General features: G+C 41.7%; 1 long non-coding RNA gene across 1 annotated transcript in view; it reads left to right on the forward strand.

Moving 5' to 3' along the window:
- Nucleotides 1–26,419, forward strand: part of LOC117308478 (uncharacterized) — a 163,220-nt gene that overhangs the window by 128,178 nt on the left and 8,623 nt on the right. The gene's annotated exons all lie outside the window — the stretch shown is intronic.

Consider the following 26,419-nt stretch of genomic DNA (forward strand, 5'->3'; position numbering starts at 1 on the left):
AGGGGTTATAGGTTGTGGATTCAGATTTTGGTTCTGCCACTTCCTAGCTGTGTGGGCAAGTTACACAAGCCTCAGTTTATCATCTGTAAAATGGCAGTAATAATAATACCGAAATAAAAATACTGAAAATGAGTTGATGTAAGCCATATAGTATGTACTAGGTAGTTAAGTTATCCGTCCCTAGAAGAACGATTTTGAAATAGTGTTGGATACAAGACTTTTTTTCAAACTCAGTTTAGCTTGAAAGTGAGATCTGAAAAGGCAGGGCTGTTTGTTGAAACTGGAAGCTTAGTTAAGAGCACAGGCTCTAGAATCAAGACTGTGTGCATTCACACACCAGTCAAAATGGCTATCATCAAAAAATCCACAAACAAGAAATGCTGGAGAGGGTGTGGAAGGAAGGGAACCCTCTTGCACTGTTGGTGGGAATGTAACTTGGTGCATCTACTGTGGAGAACAGTATGGAGATTCCTTAAAAACTAAAAGTAGAGCTACCATATGATCTAGCAATCCACTCCTGGCATATATCTGGAGAAAAACATGGTCCAAAAGGATACATGCACCCCAGTGTTCATTGCAGCACTGCTAACAATAGCCAAGAGATGGAAGCAACCTAAATGTCCATCGACAGGGGAATGGATAGAGAAGGCGTGGTACATATATACAATGGAATATTACTCAGACACTAAAACGAATGAAATAATGCCATTTGCAGCAACATGGATAGACCTAGAGATTGTCATACTGAGTAAAGTAAGTCAGACAAAGAGAAATATCATATGATATCACTTATATGTGGAACCTAAAAATAAATGATACAAATGAACTTATGTATGAAACAGAAACAGACTCATAGACTTAGAGAATGAACTTATGGTTACCAGGGGGAAGGGATAGTTAGGGAGTTTGGGATTGACATGTATACACTGCTATATTTAAAATGGATAACCAACAAAGACCTACTGTATAGTACAGGGAACTCTGCTCAATATTATGTTACAACCTAAATGGGAAAAGAATTTGAAAAAGAATAGATACATGTATATGTATAACTGAATCACTTTGCAGTACACCTGAAACTATCACAACATTGTTAATCAGCTCTACTTTAATATAAAATAAAAAGTTAAAAAAGAAAGACTGTGAGCATTCAAATATCAGCTTTGTCACTGGATAACAGTGTGACCTCAGGCAAGTCACCTAATCTCTCTGTGTCTCAATCACTCATCTGTGATTGAGAGTAATCATGATATTTATCTCATTAGGGCTGTGCATGGATTACATGAGGCAATGCAGGAAAAGGATGAGCGTGGCATATTGACACAGTAGATTCCCAGCAAATGATCGTCATTGTAATAATTAAAAAACCTAGGATCTGAGAGTGGAACTTATATCATAAAGTAACAATAAATACAAAAGCAGAAAGATCAGCTCTATAGATTCAGAGTACATTTTTAAAATAGAAATTTACTGTCCTGTCTATACACAGCTTGATTTTGCGGGGAAGCTCTAATACTGATTGATGCAGTTTGGCCAACCATTTAACAAGTTGGCTTTCGAAAAATAAGTCATGATTTGGCTGAAGACACACAAAAGGGGGACCTGCCCTCTACACACTAGTGATAGAAATGAGAATTATTACTACTTTTCTAGAGGACAGTTGAATAATATATAAAAAGTCTTAAAAATGTGTATGCTCTTTGATCCATTCTTTAGCTTTACTTAACAGTCAAGGATGTCCACAAAGGCTCACTCATTTATTTATTCAAAAAATACTTATTAAGTACCTACTATATGCCCTTACTAGGCTCCGGAGATAGCACAGAGAAAAATGGAGTCACAGCACTGCTCTCATGAAACTAATAATCTAGAAGGGAAGATCACCATTAGACAAAGAATTACATGGCCAATTAAGTAATCATACCTATGTTAAAAGCAATGAAGGAGCTGTGTAGGGACTATGCCCACAAACAACCAAGAGGTTTGATCTAGCCTGGGCAGTATAGGAAGGCCTCTTGGAGGAAGATGCATTTTGGCTAAGTCCTGAGACACAGCATGCTTGAAGGAGCACTCCAAGCAGATGAAGAATCGTATGCCAAGGCCATGATCCTCCCAGCTGCCATGTGGCAAAGGATTTGGAGGGGGCTATGAGGAGCCTGGTTGCAAAGCTTCAACCACACAGATGTCCATCACATAATTATTTACAAGAATGAAAAGCTAAAAGAACAAAAACAAAACCCTAAATGTCTAACAATAAAGAATTGGTTAAATAAATTATGGTACATCCAGTCAAAGCAATAAAGTAGCCCTACATAGCCTCTTGTAGCATAGAAGAAATGCATGATATATTGTTTCATGAACAAAATTTACAAAACTGTAAACACTGTAATCCTATTTTTAGTATGCATAGGCACAGAGAAATGTGGGAGCCCATATGCCAACATGTTAACAGTAGTTATCTCTGGATGGTGGTATAATAGGATTTTTCATTTTCTTCTCTTTTGTTTATCCATACTTTACAGTGACCACACACACACAGACACACACACACACACACAGTATGACTATGTTACTTTTGTAACAGGAAACCTTTTTTTTTTGAAGGTTATACTAGGTTGGCAGTTTAATACAGTGGTGAAGTGTAGGCACCTCCAGAGGTGTCAGACTTGGCTTTGCCTCCACCCATCTCAACGTTGGGACCCCAGGAACACTTCCATGAGCCTAACTTGCCACTCTGCAAAGTGCGTTGTGATTCTTGTGAAGATTAAATAACGTAAGGCCTACAAAGTGCTTAGTACAGAGTCTGGCCCATTAGTAAAAGCTCAGCAATGTTAGCTAATAATATTGAAAAGAAATACAACCAACATCTACAAACATTCACACCCATAAGAGTTTCTTTAGGCTGCTTGCTTTTGCATTTAGGACAGTGTCAGGGGAAGAGGGTCACAATCTACAATCGTGATTGCTCATATTGTACCTGCTTGGATAGCAGGGAGGGGTGAGGGAGAGTGCCCAGAAATAGGCTGGGTGGAGCCGACCAAAGGTTTCCATGGCAAACCACATGACTGGCAGATTCTCTCCACAGCCCACCCCCAATTCCTCTCCTCCTCTCTCTCTACCTCCTACCCTTTCCTCTCACTTTCTTCCCACCACCTCCTTCCTATTGTCTATGCTGACTGTAAATTCCCTGAGGCCTTGGGACAGGTTGTACATCAGCTCCCCATAGCCAGCACCTACTGCTGTGTTGTGTACAGCTGCCCCCCCCCTTGTCTGTTGTAAGCAGGGTGCCCTATTGGAGATTTCCCCCATTGGGTGTGACGTTGAATAGGTGTGGTAGTGGTGGTGCGGAGGAATGGAAGGGATAGACAGATGCAAGAGATATTTCAAAGGAAAATAAAAGATCTTGGTGAAGGATGAAGAGAACACAAACTTTGGAGTCAAACAGACCTGAGTTTGAATCCCAGTTCTATTTTTTTAAACTACTTTTATCTCTGTTTTCTAACCTCAGGCAAATTCTTTAACCCCTCTAAGCCTTTGTTTCCTTATTTAAAGATGGAGATAATATTGTCTACCTCCTTGCCTGTTGTGAGGATTAAATGAGGCAAGGTATGAAAATACCCAGCGTGGTGCCTGGCATCCTATTTAGATTAGTTTTCTTTTCTCCTCTCCAGGGTTCTGAGAGTGGGGTTGATGGAGGAATGGTGGTATCCTTCAGAAAACTAGGAAGCAGAAAGCCACCTTGTTTTGTTGGTGAAGATGAGTGTGACTTCGGGCATGTTGACTTTGAGATGCTGTTAAGATAGCTAGTTGGAAATGTCCATCCGATAACTAAAATTAGGGATAGCAGAAATTTCTGAACCATTTTCATAGTTTATGTCCATATTTATAGGTGTAGATAGGAGGAGATGAGAGCTGTGAAAGGGAGAGCACAGAGAGGAAAAAAAGAAAAACAATGTTCTGAGTTCAAGATTGTGGAGGGAACAGTTTCAAAGTTTGATACAGGGTGATGAATGGATGAGGTTGGGAGAAGTTCAAAGTCACCAGAAGTAAGAAAGTCAAGAAACTAAAACATACACTTGTTTTTGTCACAAGGAAAAAAAATTCTTGAGATCCTTCAACATAATCCACCTGCCAGAGCCAATGTAAGCTCTGTTCTCTCTGAACATATCTGTCACATTCCCCTCTCTGCACTGTTACCCACCATCCAGGAAGCTCTACCAAGATGGTGACAACCCTTCTAGGTCCAGTACAGGTCTTACTTCTGTGAATACTTTCTCCACTCTCCAGCTGACCCCAGTCTAACTCTCCTGCCTCTAAATTCCTAAAGCATTTCTTGACTACTGCTTTTTTAGCATTTATTCTTCATGCCTGGGATGGAAAGTGAATTTCATCCCACATGCCAATACTGGTCAACTCCCAGTAGCTGCTCAGAGAGGAAGTCTAAGACATTTTCCAGATTCAATGGGAAGAAGCCATGGTTGATATGCATGTCTGTCAGGAGCTCTGGTGTGGAGAGGGTAGCCCATGTCCTGGGTATTTTCCAGCCATAATGGCTATCTTAGTTTGAGTTCCCCAAAAGAAGATGCCAAGACAAAGGTGAAGGTGCAGGTAGTTTATCTGGGAACCACAAATGACGCAATGCAGAAGATGAGACAAAGAGGGAGAAAAGTAAAATGTGGGTTACCACTGGATACAGGGTGATGAATGGATGAGGTTGGGAGTTTCCCACACTCCTTCTGAGGACTCTCTGGGAAACTGTGTTGTCTCCTCAGGACCCTCCACTGGAATATGGGAGGCTGGGCATTGATCCACCCACTCTCATCCCCTGTTGACTGACGGTTGCCCCCAGTGGTGCCAGAGCAAACCCTCAGGCAGAGAACAAGAGCGGTATGAACACCTGAGTGAAAAGTTGCCAGAATGTGATAAAGGGTCTCTCTCAGTTGAAGCCAGGTGAAGATAGACTGGGCATCCACAGGTCTGCTACAATGGCTTGGTCACGCTGCTTTTTCAGTGCTTTTCTTCTTATTTCTGTTAGCTGCTTGAAGGCAGAGCCCCATGAAAAGCATATGCACAATGCCTAACACCTAAAAAGTGTTCAGTCAATATGTAGTCAATGATTGTTGATTAACCTATGAAGAGAGAGAAAAGGGAGAACGATTAGATTCATCATTTGGAGTTTCTTGTTTAAAGCCCAAGATTGTGCTGATTGAATTACCTGCTATAAAATCCAGCTATTTGGCCAAAGCAGCGTGCTTCTAATCTAGACCATTTTCATCACACAGGCATCGCTTAGAAGTCCAGAGAACAAGAGAGACAGCCTGCTCCCAAGAAAACAACTCTGGGTTCTAAGAAAAAGTGGAGGATGATTTAATGAAAGCACTTGGACTCAGAGACTGCCCCCTCCTACGAATGGAGCAGGGTGAATTGCCCTGCGAGGCCTCTGAAAGGGCTTCCTTAAGATGGGGTAATGGGTCATCCAGTCACAAAAATATGATGCCTTTTACATTTTAAAACTATCCTTTGAAGTCAAAAGCACCTCTTCCTTCAACTTTCTTGGATAATGAGTGCTAACCAAACAAAATAAAAATGCTTTAAAAGGTGTACATCCCTGCAGTAATCTGTATCAGAATCTCACTGCTATGAACTGAATTATGCCCCCACAAAATTCATATGCTGAAGCCCTAAACCCTAATGTGATTATATTTAGAGATAGGGCCTATAAGGAAGTAACTAAGGTTAAATGAGGCCATAAGGGAAGGGCCCTGATCTGATAGATTAGTGTCCTTAAAAGAAGAGACCACAGCCAGTGCTCTTTCTGTCTGTCTGTCTGTCTCTTTCTGTGTCTCTGCCTCTTTCTCCCCCTCTATCTCTGTCTCTCTCCCCTCCTGCTTCCTTCACCCCCAACAGTGTGGACATAGCAAGAAGCCAGCTACCTACAGGCCAGGAAGAGATCCCTCACCAGAAACTGAATTGGCTGGCACCATGATACTGGATTTTCCAGCCTCCAGAACCATGAGAAAAAGCAGTTTCCATTGTTTAAGCCACCCAATTTGTGGCATTTTGTTGTGGCAGACCAAGCTGACTAATACAATCACTCTAGTCCCTTCCCTAATGGTTCATGCTGAAGTCCCAGAAGCAGTGCTACCAAAATGAGTCTTCCACTGGAAGAGGGCTTTCTCATCTGAAAGTCTCACTACGATTTCTATCACAGCCTTGAAGGGGAATTTGACCAGGAATTTTTATGCGCATTCCAGAATTAGAGAACTGAGGTTCCCTGGGATTTAGCCCAATGCCCAGCTCATAGTAGAAGCTCAAAAAATGTTTGGTGGATGTAACCTTGGAGCATCCCATGCAATGGAGTATCTGACTTCTCTCCCAGAGCTCATTATTCTCAACACTGCCTTTTCCCTAATGTCACATAGTTTAAGGTACTAAGAAAGGGCTTCTCAAAGCTACCTGAAGTTGTAATTTGGGTTCAGAATCCTAGCTGAGTAATCTTGGGCTGGTTAAAGTTTTAGTTTGGGTTCCCCAAGAAAACTTCAAATCCAAGTAGTTTATTAGGGAGGTACAGGAGACACCTGTATGGTGGTGGGAAGATGACAGGGAAAGGAAGGCAGCCATTCAATTTGTGTTATCAAGCAGGTCACCGCTGTGAGCCACTGGAGCTTAATCCCCCTGGGGAACTCTGGGGATCAGGGTAGAACACATGCCTCAGAATTAAATCCCCACCCTGCCACTAAGGGGTGAGGGAGCCAGGGAATTTATACACCAACTCCTGTCAATTACTAGCTGATGGCTGCTCCTGGAGGATATTTATTCCCCAACACATCTGTCATGCCGGAACACAGAAGGCTCCTGAGAACTTCTGGCCAGCAGAAGCTCTCAGGCCAAGTTTTGGCGTTTAGAAGTTGAACTGATAGATGCTGAAATAGTGAGGACCAAGGAGACATGGGTGGGACACAGAAAGCATCTGCCATCTGGAAAAGAAAGACTAGTACCCTATTCATTAGATGAGCTGATATTTGCAATGTACTTAGAACAATGTATGGTATACAAATGCTCTGAGTGTGGCAGATTGTATTTTCCGTACACAGACAGAAATTTTCTGGTCCCATATGCTCTTCAAGAACCTTGACATTCCCTATTATGGAGTGGAGTCTACTTCCCCTCTCCTTGAACCCAGTGGGACTTTGTGACTGCCTTGATGAACACAACGCTGCAGAAGTGAAGCTCTGGCTTCCAAGGCTAGGTCATATGGGTCTGCCTGTCACTCTGTCTCTCTCGGTCTGTCTTTCTCTGTACATGAATATGTATGTGCGCGCACACACACACACATACCTTGGGAGCCCTACCCTGAAGCTACTACTCTGGAGAGATCACACTAAGAGACAACGTAGGAACAGAGAGAGATCGCCAAGGAGCCTCAGCTGTTGGAGTTGTCCCAGATCGTCCCAGATCGGGTGCCTGCTGGGTGAGCAAAGAAGCCTTTGAGATGATCTCAGCCACAGTTGCCTTATAGCCACAACCGCAGGAGAGACCCTGAGCCAGATATGCCCAGTTAGGCTGGACCTCAATCCCTGATCCACAGAAACCAGGAGAGATAATAAGTAATCATTGTTATTTTAAGACACTAAGTTTTGAGATAAATTCTATGTAGCCATAGTAACTGAAACAGTGCTTGATAAATAAAATAAATACAATCTCACCTCCTCTACTCACAACCCCTCCTGAGATATGAAAGGAAACCTTCATATTCTGGATTTCACATTCTAGCAGATGGTTTTAGCCCAAGCTCATGTTTTTCTAAAAGTCAGATTTTCACAATGTCGATATGGTAAGGTTTTATGTTAAAGTTGATATGTTAAGGTTAATGTGCAAAGGTTAGGTTTAGTCCTGGATTGGACATTTTGGTGATTCCTCAGTACGCATTTTGCTTGTCTTCCATCAGTAGCAGCTTGGTGGTTTGATCGCTCACCTCCAGCTCCAGAAGTAGGCTATGAATGATCTAAGCCATCAGGGAATCCCAGACCTCTTGCCAATGATTGGACCACACAAGTCAGGCACAAGCCAGTCAACACTTGGCTTTCCCCTAGGATTGGTTAGGGATGGTATAATCAGCGCCACATTCAGGACTTTTGCTGGGGATTCTGGGACATAGAAGCCTTCTTCTTCTGGGAAGTATTGGGTTTAGACTGCAAGCTGGAACCATTGCAGTCATTTTGGTACCATGAGGGAAACCAGCCTGAGGATGGAATCAACACACAAAAGAGGAAGATGGAAAGAAGCACATAGTCTAGAGCCTTGATCAAGCCATGCCTAAAGCCCAGACTACATCTGCATTTTCAGGTATGGGAGCCAGGAAGTTGCCTTTATTGCATAAACCACTTTGGTGTGGATTTTCTCTTACTTATAACCAAAAGTGTCCTAATTAATTCAGGTATCGACATATCAGACATTGTCACTAGAATTAATCCATTAGTCTAGTGACTAATGTCACTAGAGCTGTTCTCTATAGGTGGAAGAGAGGAACAATATTTAATCTATATAAAATTTCCTAAGACTCTCTTCGGACATATTTCTATAAAACCTTGAGTTTTGCCAAGAAAATAGCTACCATGTTCCTGGCTACATCTTGGGTATAAGTGTGTACACATTCTGACATTAGTAAGGAAGGAGCTGTCCCCAGCCTTTCTCCTAGCTTCTGGTGGCCTCAGAAATTCCTTGGTTTGTGGATGGCCATCTTCTCCCTGTCTCTTCATATCATTTTCCCTCTCTGGGTGTCTATGTCCAGATTTCCCATTTTAAAAGGATACCAGTCATATTGGATTAGGGCGCATTCTAATGACCTCATTCTAACTCGATTACCTCTTTATGGACCTGATTTCTAAGTGAGGTCACATTCTGAAGTACTGGGGGTTAGGACTTCAACATATCTTTATTAGGGGACACAAGTCATCCCATAACAGTGGGATAGAGGGATTGGCTTGAGAGGGTATATATGGAAATGACAAGACACCAAACATAGGAAAGTTAACAAAAACACTTTATCAAACACAATTTTGGAGTTGTCCATATGTAAGAATGCCTTGCTTTAATTTGTAGGAGAATGGAAAGTACAGGGTTCCTGACAGAGACACGTTTCTTTGCTGAGACCGGTGATGAGATGAAAGAATCAGAGCCAGGTTCCTGAAACACAGAGCCTGTGTTGCCTTTTTTTCTGGCCTAGATGTTTCCATTACAACAATCTCTGTTTTGTTGGGTGATTTTTTTTTCTTCAGGGGATACACACAAAGCTTTGACTTATATTATTCTCATTGCATCCAACTGAATGAAATTTATGAAACTTCTTGTACAGTGTGCTCATTGTTTGGCTTGGGATAATTGAAGTGTCAGGAATATTTGCTTATTGAAAACAACTCCAGAAGGCCCTGTAACCCAACAGGCTCGGGCTACACGGCATGCCACCCTTGGGACAGCTATGTCCTAATGCCTTTCACAGCAGGAGCATCTTCCCAGGTAAATTAATTTTAACACCTGGGGAGGGGCACTGGCTTAGGAGTCAGAGGGCCTTATTTCTAATAGGAACTTCACAGTTCACTTGCCATTTGATTGTAACTTTGAATAAATCATTTAACTTCTCTGGGCTTCAGAGTTAAGTAGACCTGAATAGCATGGTCTTATCTACTTCACAGGGATACTGTGTAGCTCAAAAGGGATAATCTATGTGCAAACACTTTATGAAGCAGAAAATGTTGTACAAATGTGTATAATTAATGATAAAAATTAATTATTTCTACTTCCACTCAGAGGATAATGTTGAACTAAGGAACTATAATAGGTCAATGTTCTGATGATTCTCCATTTTCTCCCCAAGATCTGTCTTCCACCCTTTTCTGCCCTGCTTTTTGCTCTAGGAGGCTGAATACTACAGACTGCATTAACTAGACCTTCCTCATCTTGTGGCTTCTGGTTGAGTTTGACCCATGAGGTGTGCTGATCAGAAATGAAAAGGTGGGAGGAGAGAAGGGTTTATACCTCTTGCTCTCTCTTTGGCCATTAGAGGTTTGGCAGCAGCTATGTTCTCCTACAGCCACAGCTCTGATTGGACAGCCTCTTCTACTCCTTTAGCCCTCACTGCACTTCAGGTAATATCAGTACCTCTTCTCCTCTTCAGGTTGGGGAGGATAACAGTCACCACTGTGGCTGAACCTAATGCCTGTAAACAGTCTCTTCATCCCTACTCGGTCCTTTGTGTGTGCCATGTGTTTCCTGCGGATGCTGACTATAGCCATCCTGACCAAAATGTGGGCACTAACTCAACTTCTTCTGAGTGAACGATTGTCTCTTTCCTTTCAGTTGGACTGTGTTGTCTCTTTAGCCATTGGGTCTGCAAAATGATTCTTCTCTTATAGAAATGACCATCATTGCATCTTGAAGAATTACAGGGATTTGGAGGTCTTTGCTCTTTCCCATCAGCAAATGGATACTTTCTTTAGGTTTACGGGAGGCTAGGTCTCTGCCTGTTCTTTCTCTGGTACCTCCTGCAACTCCCTGCATTTAGGCACTCCCCAAGTTCAGTCAGTCCTTCTCTCATGTCATCTACTTTGCTGTCAGCCAGCCCACAGGGAGCTTATCCCAGATCTTAACCTCTAGCCTCACCTCCTGACCCTGTGTCTTTAGTGGTACTCACTGAATCTCCACATGGATCATAGCCTCTTTTCTCTTTTTCACTCCCTGCCCCCAACTTCCCTATTTCTCTTCATGCTGCCCAGGCTGGAGTCTTGGCTCATCTTTAACATCTCCTTATGTGCAAGCAGGCACCATGAACTAGTGCTTCTTCCCTTCAAAATAATTCTGTCGTTCCTCTTTGCACTCTCATTGTCTCAGTTCAGACCTCTCGGTACTTTGTGAATTTGTCACAGGATTTCCAATTGGCCTTCCTTTCTACAGTCTCTCCCCAGTTCAGTATAGCCCATAGACTTTCACCATGTTAGTTTTCCTGAATCTTGGCTTTTGTTGCACCCCTTCTCTTTGTGACCTTTGATAACTCTGCTGCCCACAAGACAGAATCTGAACTCCTGACCTTGGCATTCAAAGCAATGCACAATCTGCTTCTTGACCTATTTATTCCCTGACAAACCCTCTCTGCTCTCCTCACTCCCTTCTGGATATGCAAGGGCTTTCCAGTCTCCAGCCCAATGCTCACCTCGTACGCAGCTCCAGGAGTGACCCCTCCTGCCTCACGGTGTAAAACACCACCCATTTGTCACGATGAACCCCAATGCTACTTGCTCTCTGAAACCTTGACCACTATAAGCCACAGTGGTATTTCCCTCCTGTCAACTCGACGAAGTCCCAGGACATGTTTGTTGAACTGAAATTGTAACTCCTAAGGACATTGTTTACACTTGTCATTTGAGACTTATATATCATGTTTGGGCCACATGTGTCTTGCACAGTAGGGTTAGGGTTTACCATTTATTGAATGAACAAACAAATACCTGAAGTACGCTGGCTTATTCAAACTGCTGATTCATTAAGGGGTTGGGCACTCACGTGTATTTTGTGTATTAGTGGGTCTGTATGCCACATGCTCATTCAGATAGGCTTTGGGTCTAAAAAGGAATAGTGATGCTGGTGATGAGGATGATGATACAATGATGATAAGGATGATTAAAAACTGAAATGACTGCCATTTCCATTTATTGAGTACCTACTCTGTTCCAGTGCTTAACATACTTGATCTCTTTTTATGCTTATAATCAACATATGAAGTATTATTACTACCTCTATATATTAGGAAATGGAGGCTCAGAGCAATTAAGTAAATTGCCCAAAATCATATGTCTGGTGGGGAGCAAGGCTGAATTTGAACCCGGTCTGGTGATGCTAGTTTGTTCTACCAATCAAACATCAAGCAACCTGTGGAAGTCTACTGAAGGCATCCAAGGATGCATTGTGTGGAAATGCATATGTGGTACCATGTCCATCTTAGCTTCCTTCCAGTGAGGGCAGAGGCTTCTCGTGAAGATCTCTGTACCCCTCCAGTGATGCTGAGGACCGAGCCTTGCACATCAACAGCACTCAATAGTTTTTTCATTGATTCTAACCCACTGCATGCCTGAATTTCAAGTGTGTCTTGTGGAAGGACCTGGCCAGGATTGCACTATGGGTTCGCATAGGAATTGTTTTTCCATTCCACTCATATCATAAAACCTTTAGTTTATCTAATTACTTGTCTCTAGAGCTTTCCCCTTGATGGACCTTTGTACTGTTGTTGACTTAGCTAAACTGGCAGTGTTTCACAGAATCCTCTTCCTTGTATGGTTCCAGGTTAGGGCTGGCACAGGAGAAATTTTCTTGAGATGGGGAAGGCAGAAGGGATGCAGCCACAACTCTCTGCAGGTTGTTGTGGGGTGCCAGGCGGGCCCCCTTACCTCATGCTGATCTAATGGCTTATCCTGTTGGCATGGAGCAGCACCTGGGCCTCCAGTTCCTTCAACTCCCACCCAGTCTCCTCCTTCAGATTCTCTGAGCTGCAAGCTTGCTGTGTGTGCAGTTCCATGGAGAAGGTGCCAGCTTTTGCAGGTCCCCTGCGTTGCCCAGTTTGGAGGTAATGAGAGACAGCCATGGGTTCTGGCCTGTGCTCATTGGTTCCAGTGTTTCCCACACTTCCAGTTTGCGCTCCTTCCCCCACTTTCCTGGGTTCCTTCCTGATTATCAGAGCCGCTGGACTTCAGGTCCCCACCGGACGCAGAGGCAACAGCCTGCCATCGAGTCCACCAGCTTCCGCAGCTTTTCAGGGTGTAATCTTTATAACAAATCTTTATTTCTGAATCAAGCAGCGGCTCTGCTTTTCTGATCAAACCCTAGCGGATACATCTCTCTTCCCCAGGCCCTCAGGATACAGTATCTTTGATCACATGGCCACCCCAAAGAAATTTGTTCCTGGTGATTGGGCAAAGTCACCCTCAAAGCAGGATTGGTGAGCCTCTCATACCCTTTCTCCTTCCCTCCCCACAAGACTGGTGTTGTTTCTGGAGGCAGGAGCTAAATCAGATCTGACTTGTAATGAAACCCAGTGTAAGATGCCTCAGAGTTATTAAAGGGTGTACCTGCCCATGCAAACCTGAGCTGAACTCAGCTTTGCTGTCACTGCTTTTGGAGGCTGTGGGCTACCTCCACCCCTTTGTGGTTGCTCTCAAACATCACTGGTCTCCGGCTCCTGTGCATGGAGATGGGCTTGTGATTAGTCACAGTCAGACTGGAGGAAGGGGTTGCCTATAGTAAGTGCTATGATCCCACAGGCTCTGAAGACTGATGTCTTCATCCAGGTGTTTTAATGTCTGAAATTTCACCATTAGAATGTCATTCCTTTGGATTATTTTTCCTGATGTTTGTTATTAAAGTGACATTCACCTTTGATAAAGGGATCATCAGCAGAGTGTAATAGAAAGAACATGGCTTCTGGAATTGTATATCTCTGAACTCAAATCCTATCTCTGCCATTTAGAATACCTGTGAGACTGCAATAAAATAATTATTTAACCTCTTCAAGCTATAGTTTCCCTGCCTCTTAAAATGGAATAATCATAATATCCAGTTCAGGCTATGTCTTAGTCTGTTCAGGCTGCTATAACAAAAGTATCATAGACTGAGTGAGCACCTTATAAATAATGGGAATTTATTCTCACAGTCCTGTAGGCTGGTGAGAATCTGCTTCCTGGTTCATAGACAGCCATCTTCTTGCTGTGTCCTCACATGGTGGAAGGTCTCTTTTTGTAAGGGAACTATTCCCATTTATGACTCCACTTTCATGACCTAATCACCTCCCAGAAGCCCACCTCCTAATACCATCACATTGGAGATTATGAATTTTGGGGGAACACAAATATTCCATCCATAGCAGTATACAAGCAAACAAATGTGAAAGTACCTAGCACAATACCTGGCACATAGGTGAAACTGAGTAAATGTTAGCATTTACTCCTGATTTCCTTTTCTCAAAGTGAGTTATGCATTGGAATTCTTAAGTACTAGTGGGTTACTGTGTCTGTGTCACCATTATTGCACTCCTATCACAGTTAGGATCTAGTGGGTGAGTGTTAAGTATCTGCTATGAATATGTGTGTGTGTGTGTGTGTGTGTGTGTGTGTGTGTGTGTGTGTGTTTTAGAAAAGAGAAAGGTCACCAGAAGACCAGAAGATGAGATAAGTAAGTTTGGAAAGACTGGCTCATTTCCATCTACCTTTCTCCACTTCTACTGCCACCATTCCAATTCAAGTTGTCCTTTCTTTCGTGGATTATTTCAATAGTTTTACCTGGTTCTTTTGACTGTATTCTTATTTCTTTTTAGTATATACTCTTCTTAGAAACCAGTGATCTTTTCAAAGTGCAAATCAGATTTTATTTAAACCCATTGATTCTTCAAATTCTACTTGGCATTTGATCTAAACCCTAATCTTGGCCTGGAAAGCACTCCACATCCTGGCTCCAGTCTATCCCTCCTCCCTCAACTTAATTTCCCTCTTCTCCCCACAACTCATTACACTTTAGCTATGCTAGAACTCTCTGAGAATTTTGGATCCGTGAACTCGAGGCCTTTGCCCATGCTTCTCTCCTCTCTCCTCCCGCCCTACCACTTCTCTCTCCACCCTGTCTCTCCCTCCCTCCCCCTGGCCCCAATCTTCTGTCTGACTCCTACCCAAGCTTCACATCTTTGTTCATATGTAATTTCCTCAAGGAAACTTTCCTTGTTTCCTGATGGAACAAAATCAGGCCCACTTCTTATCTTTCTCATAGGAGAGCTCTTCTATGCTTTTCTTCTTACAGTCTATGTCACATTTCAAAATTATGGAATCGTGTGTAGTTCCTTTCCGAGTGTTGTCTCCTCTTACAGAGTGGGAATATGACAGTCTTGTTCCCTCTACTCTGTCACCAGCAGCTCGCCCACTGCCCCGCACACATAGGTCTCAGTGCCGCTTAATGATGAATGAATACAGAGCAATCCTGGGATAAATCTAACTGGATGGGATTCACATTTTCTCTCCCACAGGGTCATAGTTCTTGAGTTTGTGATCCCAGAGTCTTACAAAAGCCACCCAGATAACACAGATCCTGTTTGCCTCTGTATTTAATTTTTTGTTTGTTTCCCTTTTCTTTTTAAATTGAGGCATAACAGAGTAAACTGCACAAATGTTAAGGGCGCAGATGGTGAATTTTTCATTGTGTACACCCGTGGAACCACCACCCCAATGAAGATTCAGAATATCCCAGCATCTCGTAGGCTCCTTTGTACCCTTCTGATTCCATGACCTCCTCTCCCACCCCTGCCCTGGGCAGGTTAATCACTCTTCTGACCTCCATCACCATAGATTAGTTTTGTCTGCTTCAAAATTTTATGTAAATGGAATCATACAACTGGTATGTTTTTGTCTGCCTTCTTTTTTTCAACATGTTTTGGGATCCGATCATGTTACTGTGTATAGCAGTATGTTTTTTTTAAAAAAGTTATTTGTTTAATTGTTGAGTATTATTTCACTGAATATATGTATGTATGTATATATATATATATGTATATATACGTACATGTATATATTACAGTTTATCCATTCTACTATTGTCCGACATTCAGTTGTTTTCAACTTTAGACTGTTATGAATAAAGCTGCTGTGAACTTTCATGCACATGTGTTTTGGTGGACACGTCTTTGGGGATAGAATGAGGAGTGGAACTGGTGGGTTTCTATCTTTAAACCAGGATCTTTTGATCTGTGGTGCATCTTTCAAAAAATTCTGGCACATCTCAATCTGAATTTACAGCTGAGGTAAGTCAGGGGTGATTATCCACATAGCATTAAGCTTCTTATTCGTGGGGAATCCTTCCTATGGCTTTTTAGTAATGGCATTCAGGGGTTTGTGTCAATGTCATTTAACAATTTGATACTGAGGCTGTGGGATGATAGGTCCAAGCAACTTAAAATTATACTCTTAACGTGACTCTGCCTATTGAAGCTTACTAAGGAACCATAATAAGTCATCTCAAAAATGGTCATCTGAGACAATAAAAAAATGTTATTCTATATGTTTAAATCATTGAGCTACAGAAGCATTTCCAGGCCACATGTTTTCAATTACAATGGTCCTAAGACAGTTGCTTTGACTGTTCCTGTAAAATGCTTTAGCTATTCCTAATATGTCATTTACTCTCTGATTTACACTAATGCCGATAGAATATTGACCATTTGCTATAACCCAGTTGTGGAAGATTTTCTGACATAACTGTGTACTGATTTTTTTCCTTTCTACCGGAACACATAGGGTTAGTAGGCTGTGACCATTACACAACATCCACCAAATTCTGTGTGCCCTTTTCCCAAAAGATAAATTACACTGAAGGCAGAAAAATGCAATCCCTGAAGATTCTCTTGCCAAAAAACCTTCTTGTCTTTAAGGACCTTTGCTTGTTGTTTTATTTTCTACAGGAGAATTTGCAAACATTTTCCTTAGTGTCCTGTATGAAGTAAGAGAAGCTCAGAGTCTGCCCCAGGGGATGTAATAAGTGCAGTTAGACCATGTTCCCCATTGGAGGCAGTGGGCCAGTTACTCTACTGGACCACAGAGAGGGCTATGACCTCCCTTTGTCTGCTTCTGAGAACTCAATAGGCTTATCAGCTTGGGGGGGCTGGGACCACCCAGCTGGGGAAAAATAGAACTTTTACCAGAGAGATGGAAGCATGTGGGAAATATCTGAATCATGCTTTGAGTAAAAATGCAGAGACAACCACATCCATTTGGACACCTGCCTCTTAATGTCCTGAGACATCCTTCTCATTGCAATGAAAAGCATTCCAGGAATGGGAGGCAGCTCCCTATTTTGACTAAATTCTAAAACATCATTAAATGATTATATTTAATTCCCACTATGAGCCTAACTAAGCAGGTACTGTCATCATCCCCAATTTAAATACAGGAAAACGGAGGCTCTTCGAGGCTGAGTGTTTTGTCTAAGCTTGCATAGCTTCTAAGAGGTGAAACAGAGATATGAACCCAGGCAGCCCAACTCCAGAGCCTGACAGGGTCTGGAGAAGAGCTGGCTCCAACACAGGGTGACAGCTTCCCATTCTCCCCCCTACCTTTTTAAGTTTCATCTGAAAATGTCATGCAGGGTCACCCTTACTGCACAGAGGAGACAAAGAAACAAATAAATATGGGGGAAGAGGAAATGGAAAATAAAACTCCCACTAGGGTCTGGCTATTAATGTGTTTGCACTGTTCCTACACTTGAATAGATCTGGTTCTGAGTCTGCTACTTAAAAGGAACCAAAAATGACCTTGAATTGAAACTCCTGCATAGGAAGGTGCCGTGATGAGCTCAGAGAGACCACAGCACACCTCTGCAAGGGCTCTGAGCACCATCGTCATGGTTGCTTCCAGTCGGCAAGGGGGGCGGGAGAGGGGCGGTGGCGGGGGAGGGGGGCGGTGGATGCTGGTTAGGTGGTTTCAGTTCTGATGAACTGCCTGACTGCCAACACCAAGCCTGGGTTTTCCTCTCTACGGGATGGAGATGATGGGAGGGGAGATGGCCTTTCCAAAGGGGAGACTTTTCCATCAGCGGCTTCTTAAAATGGTTTGCCTTTGTGGAGGCAAAGCCCTAGTTAACATAAACATGGTGAGATGGGGGGCGCCTCTAAAGCAAATACCAGTATCAGCCAAGTTCTCCCCTCTTCTATCTCATCTCCTGTTGTTCTTCCTATTTTCTCTGTTCGGCCACCTTTTGCTGTTCCTGGAACACACCAGGCACACTCCTGCCTCAGAGCCTTTGCACATGCTCTTTATTCTGCCCAGAAGCTTTCCCCCTAGCTACCCCTATGGCCTGCTTCCTTTCCTCTCTTAGGCCTTTCCTCAAACATCCTATTTTCAGTGAGACCTTCCCTAGTTACCTGTTATAACCACAGTTGCATTCTGAACTCCACCCACCCACCCAACACACAGGCCTGCTCCCTCTCCCCTTCCCATTGTTTATCTCCTCTAGCTGAAGCTTAGCTCCATGAGAGCAAGGATTTATGTCTGCTTGATTCCTGTCTATATTCCAGCATCCAGGCTAGTGTGCAGCCAGTACTCAATGAAAAACATGTTAAATAGATTAATGAGTAAATCAGTGAATCCTGGCTTTGCCATTTAGTAACTAGGCAACCTTTAGCAAATTAGTTAATTTGTGTTCTATACCTCATTTCTACTACAGTAAAATTGGGATGATAATTCCTACCCTCCTACTGTGAGTTTTAAACAAGATTACAGAAGTACACACCAAGGACAATATTTGCATGCACTCAGTGATTTAGTTTGTGAGTTCGATGAAAGTAATACACATAATAGTAGTAAACATTTTTAGATTATTTATAGGAAATAACCTACCAAGCACTGCTGTAGCCACTTTATATACCTTTATTCATTTAATTCGTACATCCTGTAAGGTATGTACTATTATTTCATCATCCTTGTCTGAGAAATAAAGAAACTGCAGGACTAACTTGCCCAAGGCCATATGACTAGAAAAAAATCACTGAGTCTGGATTTGAACTCAGGGCTATCTGTTTCCAAAGTCCATCACTTAACCACTTCCCCACACTGCTTCCCCCAGGCAAGAACACATAATTTATATAATACAGGTATAGAAAAACAGATTCAAGTAGTGAAAACTTCTATCTACAAATAGTTTATTTTTTAAACTGGTGGAATGTCTTCATAGATCAAACATGATAATAATTCACTTTCTAAATCAACTGGAATATTTAGATAGTGGCCAAATTGTATTTAACCCCAAGCCATGAAATACCTTTGGCCAAGAAATGCTACCATTGAGGAGATATTTGGAAACTGTGTTTTATTTAGACACAGTCTGTATGAACCAATACATTTCCATTTTAAAATAGAGAGCAGTGTCATTTAGTTTCCAAAGTTCAGTGGAAACAAAAACCAGGGCCATATAGACACACCCTAAACGAGCACCTGCTTTTGAGGCCGCCTCTAACATTATTATCCTGTTTTTCTCGTGAATTGGCTTCAATCACTGTGATTCCTGTACATTTAGCATATCTCATAACCAGCCGTCATTCATAGTCTATTTTAAGTTTGGTTGTTAAAATACTTGGTTTCACTCATGAGAGAGAGCTCAGTGAGACTATGTCTTCTCCATTCATGGTGCTGGTTCTACAAGTCACTGCATACCCAACAGGGAGGCATATACACACAAACTTTCCAAATCGTCTTTAAAGCCTTTCAGTTCCTTTTTTTCTTTTTTTGGTTTCTGTTGCCTTCCCAGTAATGGCTAAGACGTTGTCAGTTTGTCTTTCTTCTTGTAATTTCTCTAGAAGGCCTTGTGGCCCAGGCATTCAGTTGGGACACAGTTTCAATCTCCCATTGGTTTTAGTCTGGCTCTCTTACTTGCAAGGAACAGAAAGTCATTTAAGCTAGCTCAAGACAAAGGGCTTTTAGCATATTGTATTATGTCACTTTATTTTTAAATGGTAAAGGAATGTTTGTGGAAATCCAAGAACGGGAGCCATATTAAATCTTGGCCTCAAAGAGCCCAGAGCTCAAAGGTGACTCTAGATTCAAGAAGCCTCCCAGCCCTTCAGCAGCAGGAATCTTTGACTTCTGTGATTGAAGTGACATGCTATATGTCTACTTCATCTCGTCCTAGTGCTAACTGATGGCTATTTTTCTTCACGCTCAGGGCCCTAAGAGAGAATCTGATTGGTCCAGTCCTTCTTCCAGGGCAGACTGTAACTCCCTGACCAGCCTATGGATTGTGTACCGTTGGTTCAGGTGCCTGGGCCACAGCCAATCATTTATGGACAGAGGATGTGGGGCTCCGAGTACTAAACATGGCTTCCTGGGCCTGCCCCTGTGGCAGGAAGTGTGGGCAGGGTAGATCCCCTCAGAAGAGGCTGTGGGTGGGTTGGCACAGTGCTGACCTTTCCAGAATACTATCTTGTAAGAGACTAATGTGTTACCCAAATCACACAATTGTATACCAAGATGAGATGATATTATATTGACAAAGGCAAAGATGCAACTTGGAAAGACATCTGCAAAACCACATGCATACATCTTTGCAATTAGCGTGCTTAAAACATGAAACAAATTTCATTATTTCTTTGTGATATGTTTTATCTAAAAATGTTTATTCTTTTGCCTGATAAGTCAAGCTGTTAAAGCCCTATGGCTTTCTTAGGACCTCCAAGTTTTGGTGAACAGATTACAGTCAGCACAATTCTAGCTGATGCCATTAATAGAGATTTCAGTGTGTTAACCAAACTGAAGCTGCATTAACCTTTGCAGTTGCCCAGCCAGTTATTCAGGTTTTGTTTTAATTGAGCTGGTCAGACCCATTGATTGGTTATTACCATTGACTAGGTATACACAATACCATGGGCCACAGCTTTAAACACAGGCAGAATGTGTTTGTGACTTCAGAGGTCCCTTGTGTCAAATGTGTGATGCCCGTGGTGCTGGTGAACTCTCCTCTAAGGATTGGCCCACTGCCACCCATGGACCCTGAAGAGCAAGGGAGATACAACGGGGACATTTCCATCAGGGTGATGATGTGGAGGAGTGTGGGTCAAGATCCAGGTCTGGATGCATTGCTGCAGTGGCTGGGAGAGTTATGGTGGTGGTGGTGGGGGCTGCTGGTATAAAAGTATAAGGCATGACAAACTTGGCCTGCATTACAATTCTAGAGGAAAACCACCTGGGCAAAGACCAAATCCTCATGCATCTGTCTTAAGATGAGATGAGTCACTACCCATGGCACGCGTTGGTGACCTGCATCTGTGTGAACTGTGCTCTCTTTTCTTGAGTCCCCAGCAGAAACCAGTCTCTCCCGACACTAGAAGTCCATAGCACTCTAGCTGTGTTTCTCTGTGGTTTACATCACTTTCTACCTATATTAACAATCTGTCTCATTTTTCCCCACCCTCTGATGGAAATTTATATTAAGATGAGATCAGTGTCTGATTTCTGCCTGGTGTTCCTGCCATTTAACAAATATTTGTTGGATGAATGAGAACAAGAACCTAAATTGCCTTTTCAGTCACCAGATTGACTGTGGCCATGTTGCTTCATTGTTCTCTCCGCACAGTGACAGTATTTGACCCAGGAGGAATGTCTGAGGTGGTATCATTGCCGAGTGAAGCTAATTTCAGTGTCAAGTTTATTTAAAATTTTCAAATATTTCTAATGTAGGCACTGTGAAGCACCATCAGCGTATCCCATAGTATATGGAAGGGTCCACAGGTACAGTTGATTACCAGCAGGAGGATGGAATTCCAGATCAGAAAATCTTGAGTATATGGAGAGAAGGAAGTGGAGGAGGAGGAAGGGAGGGTAGTAGCTGACGTTTACTGACAGTTTGCCATGTGCCAGGCCCTGTTATAAGCATTTTACATAATTAAGTCATTTAAAACCCACAACAGCCATATGGGGAAGTTACCATTATCCCGTTTTACAGGGGAGTCTGATGCAAAACAGAGCAGGTTGTCCAGTGGTCCATGCAGTCTGACTTGTTGGACTCCGGAACCCCCTTTTCCTTCTCCTTTTTCCTTCCCATTCTGTTTATACCTCATAAATTCAAAACATTCTTGATAAATGTTAAATATTGCTAAACATTAGATATTAAAATATGGTTTAATTAAGAGTAATTTATTCACTCATTAATTTATTAACAAAATTTCATGAACCATTATTACGTGACAGACACTTTTTCAACAGTAAGTATCAGGAAGCCTTGAATGGTCAAAAACGAGGTGATGATCATTCCTGATTTCATCCTTGAGGGGCCATGCTGGTTGTTTTCTGCTCTCACGGAAGTAAGCCTAGGTCTTTGATAGGCCTCAAAATAGAGTGTCAGGAAGATAGACAAGTCCGTTTTTTGCTGATATTAATACTTCTCGGAGCATAACGTTGGGGCAGTGTTTTTCAAAATAAAACAAAACTTTCCTTCACTGGTGTGAGGATGGAGAGAGATGAAATGAAGGTGGGAGTCAGACAGCCCTGTCCTACCACAGCTGCATGTGCAGCTACTCCAACAATCACTGTGTCTGCTTGGGCAGGTCTATTTTTCCAGTCACACCCGATGAACCTACTCTGACTTTCAAAGATACTACTCCAAAACCTCCAATGTTATTTGGATAAACAATTCCCACTCCCTGGAAGGGTCCCTTTATTCGTCATTTGTTTTTACTGTTGACACTTTTGGGTTGGTGATAGAGAAGGCTTTCTGGCTAGAAGCTTGAGGCTGTGTCTAAGACAAGGAAGCTAAGTCAAATGGCAGAAAGTTTCGATTTGGTCCTACCAGCCAAAAAAAAAATTCACCTTTCCAGGAATTTAAGTGTCCTGTGTACACACTGCCCAAAGAAGAGCAGGGATTACATAATTCTTCCAATATTATACTTAGGCAAAGTGGAGAATTGAAGTAGCATCCAGAATTCTGGTTTGGCAGCACAAGTACTTCACAATAATGCAACACTATTCACATGCCTAGAACAGCCAGGCATATACTGGCATTCAGTAAATATTTGTGGAATAAATGAGTGAATAGAAAAAAATCTAGAAAGGTATCAATTGTAAATGTTGAAAGTAGTTTTTGTCTCTTTAAATAGCTTCAAATTCTGGTTTTTCTATTATAAGTATGTGTTATTTGTATAATAATAGTTCTTTAAAAATGTAGCCTAGAGGGGTGGGATAGGGAGGGTGGGAGGGAGACACAAGAGGGAGGAGATATGGGGATATATGTAATATATGTATATAGCTGATAGCTGATTCACTTTGTTATAAAGCAGAAACTAACACATCATTGTAAAGCAATTATACTCCAGTAAAGATGTTAAAAAAAAAATGTAGCCTCAGTTTTCCAGGAAATTACTGATTTTAAGCTGTAGTGAGGGCAAAGATAGGCCTGGATTTTTCTGGCTTTATTATTGCCGAGCTCAGCTTTATTGTGAGTAGTATAGCTACAACACTTGTGGATAAGTTCCTGGAAGACTGGCCCTTTTCAGAATCTGGATCAAGTTAACACTTCCTAACCAGTGGGGAAGTAACTACTTTGTTCTCTAAGCAGAGGGCTTAAAATCACAGAATGTTGGAGGTTGTCTTGCCCAGTTTTCTTAGTTTTCAGGTGAAGAAACTGAATGTAGACCAGTGGTTGCTTAGCCTTGAGCAAGCCAATGGTGAAACTGGTAGTAGGACTCAACTCTTCCAACTGTAAGCACATTTCCCCATTTCACTCTATCAGTCAGAAATCCAGCAAGGAACTGATGGCATACCTAACTGGGTAATTGAGGAAAATTTAATAAAGGATAAAGGGATTATTTAAAAGGTTTGGGCAGAGTTAAGATGACCGGCAAAGGAAGTGAAGCATTCCAGGTCATGCAAAATGGAGAGCTGTTACATTCCTAGGCCTGAGGGAGGCAAGAGTGGGAGCAGTTATAGAACCTGGAGAGATTAGGGGTATCGAGAAGGTGCCCGATATACTGGGGCCTCCAGTAGAGGGACACAGTGCATCTGCAGCAACCTGAGGGCCTGAGAGCTGTGTGACAAATAGCCCAGCCTTATTCTTTTCCCAGCTAGAAGCCAAAGGTCAAGCAAGCTTGTTGACTCAGTTAAAAAAGGTCGACATCCCAGGGCATAGAGCAGTGAGGAAAGGTGGAGGGTGGATTCCAGGGGCCTGTGGAAAATGTCTATCACATTTGAGCTATAGAAGATAAACCGCATCCTATCTGCTCTCACTTCAGCTTCAAATTGTTAATAACCTGGACAATTGAGGTTACATTTTTAAAACTATTATTATACATATTATACATATTTATAATACATATTTATAATAGAAAAACGAGAACAATACAGCTACTTAAAGAGATTGTAATTACTTTCAACTCTTTTTTGTTTAATTGGGGTATAGTTGCTTTACAGTGTTGTGCTAGCTCCTGCTGCACAGTGAAGTGAACCAGCCATATGCATACGCATATCCCCTCCTTTTTGGATTTCCTTCCCATTTAGGTCACCACAGAGCACTGAACAGAGTTGCCCGTGCTATATGGCAGGTCCTCATTAGTTATCTATTTTATACCTAGTGATGTATATATGTCAATCCCAATCTCCCAATTCATCCCACCCCTCCTTTCCCCACTCTGGTGTCCACTCATTTGTTCTCTACATCTGTGTCTCTATTTCTGCTTTGCAAATAGGTTCATCTGTACCATTTTTCTAGATTCCACGTATATGCATTAATATACGATATTTGTTTTTCTCTTTCTGGCTTACTTCACTCTGTATGACACAGTCTCTAGGTCCATCCACATCTTTACAAATGACCCAATTTCATTCCTTTTTATGTCTGAGTAATATTCCATTGTATATATGTACCACATCTTCTTTATCCATTCATCTGTCGATGGACATTTAGGTTGCTTCCATGACCTGGCTATTGTAAATAGGTGCTGCAATGAACACTGGGGTGCATGTGTCTTTTTGAATTATGGTTTTCTCAGGGTATATGCCCAGTAGTAGGATTGCTGGGTCATATGGTAGCTATATTTTTAGTTTTTTAAGGAACCTCCATGCTGTTCTCCATAGTGGCCGTATCAATTTACCTTCCCACCCCACCAACAGTGTAAGAGGATTTCCTTTTCTACACACCCTCTCTAGCATTTATTGTTTGTAGATTTTTTTTGATGATGGCCATTCTGACTGGTGTGAGGTGATACCTCATTGTAGTTCTGATTTGCATTTCTCTAATAATTAGTGATGTTGAGTATCTTTTCATGTGCATCTTGGCCATCTGTATGTCTTCTTTGGAGAAATGTTTATTTAGATCTTCTGCCCATTTTTTGATTGGGTTTTGTTTTTTTTTTGATATTGAGCTGCATGAGCTGCTTGTATATTTTGGAGATTAATCCCTTGTCAGTTTCTTCGTTTGCAAGTATTTTCTCCATTCTGAGGGTTGTCTTTTTGTTTGTTTATGTTTTCCTTTGCTGTGCAAAAGCTTTTAAGTTTCATTAGGTCCCATTTGTTTATTTTTGTTTTTATTTTCATTACTCTAGGTGGTGGGTCAAAAAAGGTCTTGCTATGATTTGTGTCAAAGCGTGTTCTTCCTGTTTTCTTCCAAGAGTTATATAGTGTCTGGTCTTACATTTAGGCTTTAATCCATTTTGAGTTTATTTTTATGTATGGTGTTAGGGTGTGTTCTAATTTTGTTCTTTTACATGTAGCTGTCCAGTTTTCCCAGCACCACTTATTAAAGAGACTGTCTTCTCCATTGTATATTCGTGCCTCCTTTGTCATAGATTAGGTGACCATAGGTGCATGGATTTATCTCTGGACTTTCTATCTTATTCCATTGATCAATATTTCTGTTTTTGTGCCAGTACCATACTGTCTTGATTACTGTAGCTTGGTAGTATAGTCTGAAGTCAGGGAGCCTGATTCCTCCAGCTCCATTTTTCTTTCTCAAGATTGCTTTGGCTATTCGGGGTCTTTTGTGTTTCCATACAAATTGTGAAATTTTTGTTCTAATTCTGTGGAAAATGCCATTGGTGATTTGATAGGGATTGCATTGAATCTGTAGATTGCTTTGGGTAGTATAGTCATTTTCACAATATTGATTCTTCCAGTCCAAGAACATGGTATATCTCTCCATCTATTTGTGTCATTTTTGATTTTTTTCATCAGTATCGTATAGTTTTCTAAGTACAGGTCTTATCCCTCCTTAGGTAGGTTTATTCCTAGGTTCTTTATTCTTTTTGTTGCAATGGTAAATGGGATTGTTTCTGTAATTTCTCTTTCTGATATTTTATTGTTAGTGTATAGGAATGCAAGAGACTTCTGTGCATTAATTTTGTATCCTGCTACTTTACCAAATTCGTTGATTAGCTCTAGTAGTTTTCTGGTGGCATCTTTAGGATTTTCTATGTATAGTGTCATGTCATTTGCAAACAGTGACAGTTTTCCTTCTTCTCCAATTTGTATTCCTTTTATTTCTTTTTCTTCTCCGATTGCCATGGCTAGGACTTCCAAAACTATGTTGAATAATAGTGGCGAGAGTGGACGTCCTTGTCTCGTTCCTGATCTTAGAGGAAATGCTTTCAGTTTTTCACCATCAAGAATGATGTTTGCTATGGGTTTGTCATATATGGCCTTTATTATGTTGAGCTAGGTTCCCTCTATGCCCATTTTCTGGAGAGTTTTTGTCATAAATGGGTGTCGAATTTTGTCAAAATTATGATTGGTACTTTTCTAGACTTTTTATTCAACCATTCACCTATCCATTTATTCACCTATCCATTTATTCATGCCACAAATATTTATTGAATGTCAATGTGTGCCTCCCTGTTCTAGGCATGTGTATATTGGAATAAACA

This window comes from Tursiops truncatus, chromosome 16 (genome assembly GCF_011762595.2).
Source record: "Tursiops truncatus isolate mTurTru1 chromosome 16, mTurTru1.mat.Y, whole genome shotgun sequence".
Lineage (NCBI taxonomy): Eukaryota > Metazoa > Chordata > Mammalia > Artiodactyla > Delphinidae > Tursiops > Tursiops truncatus.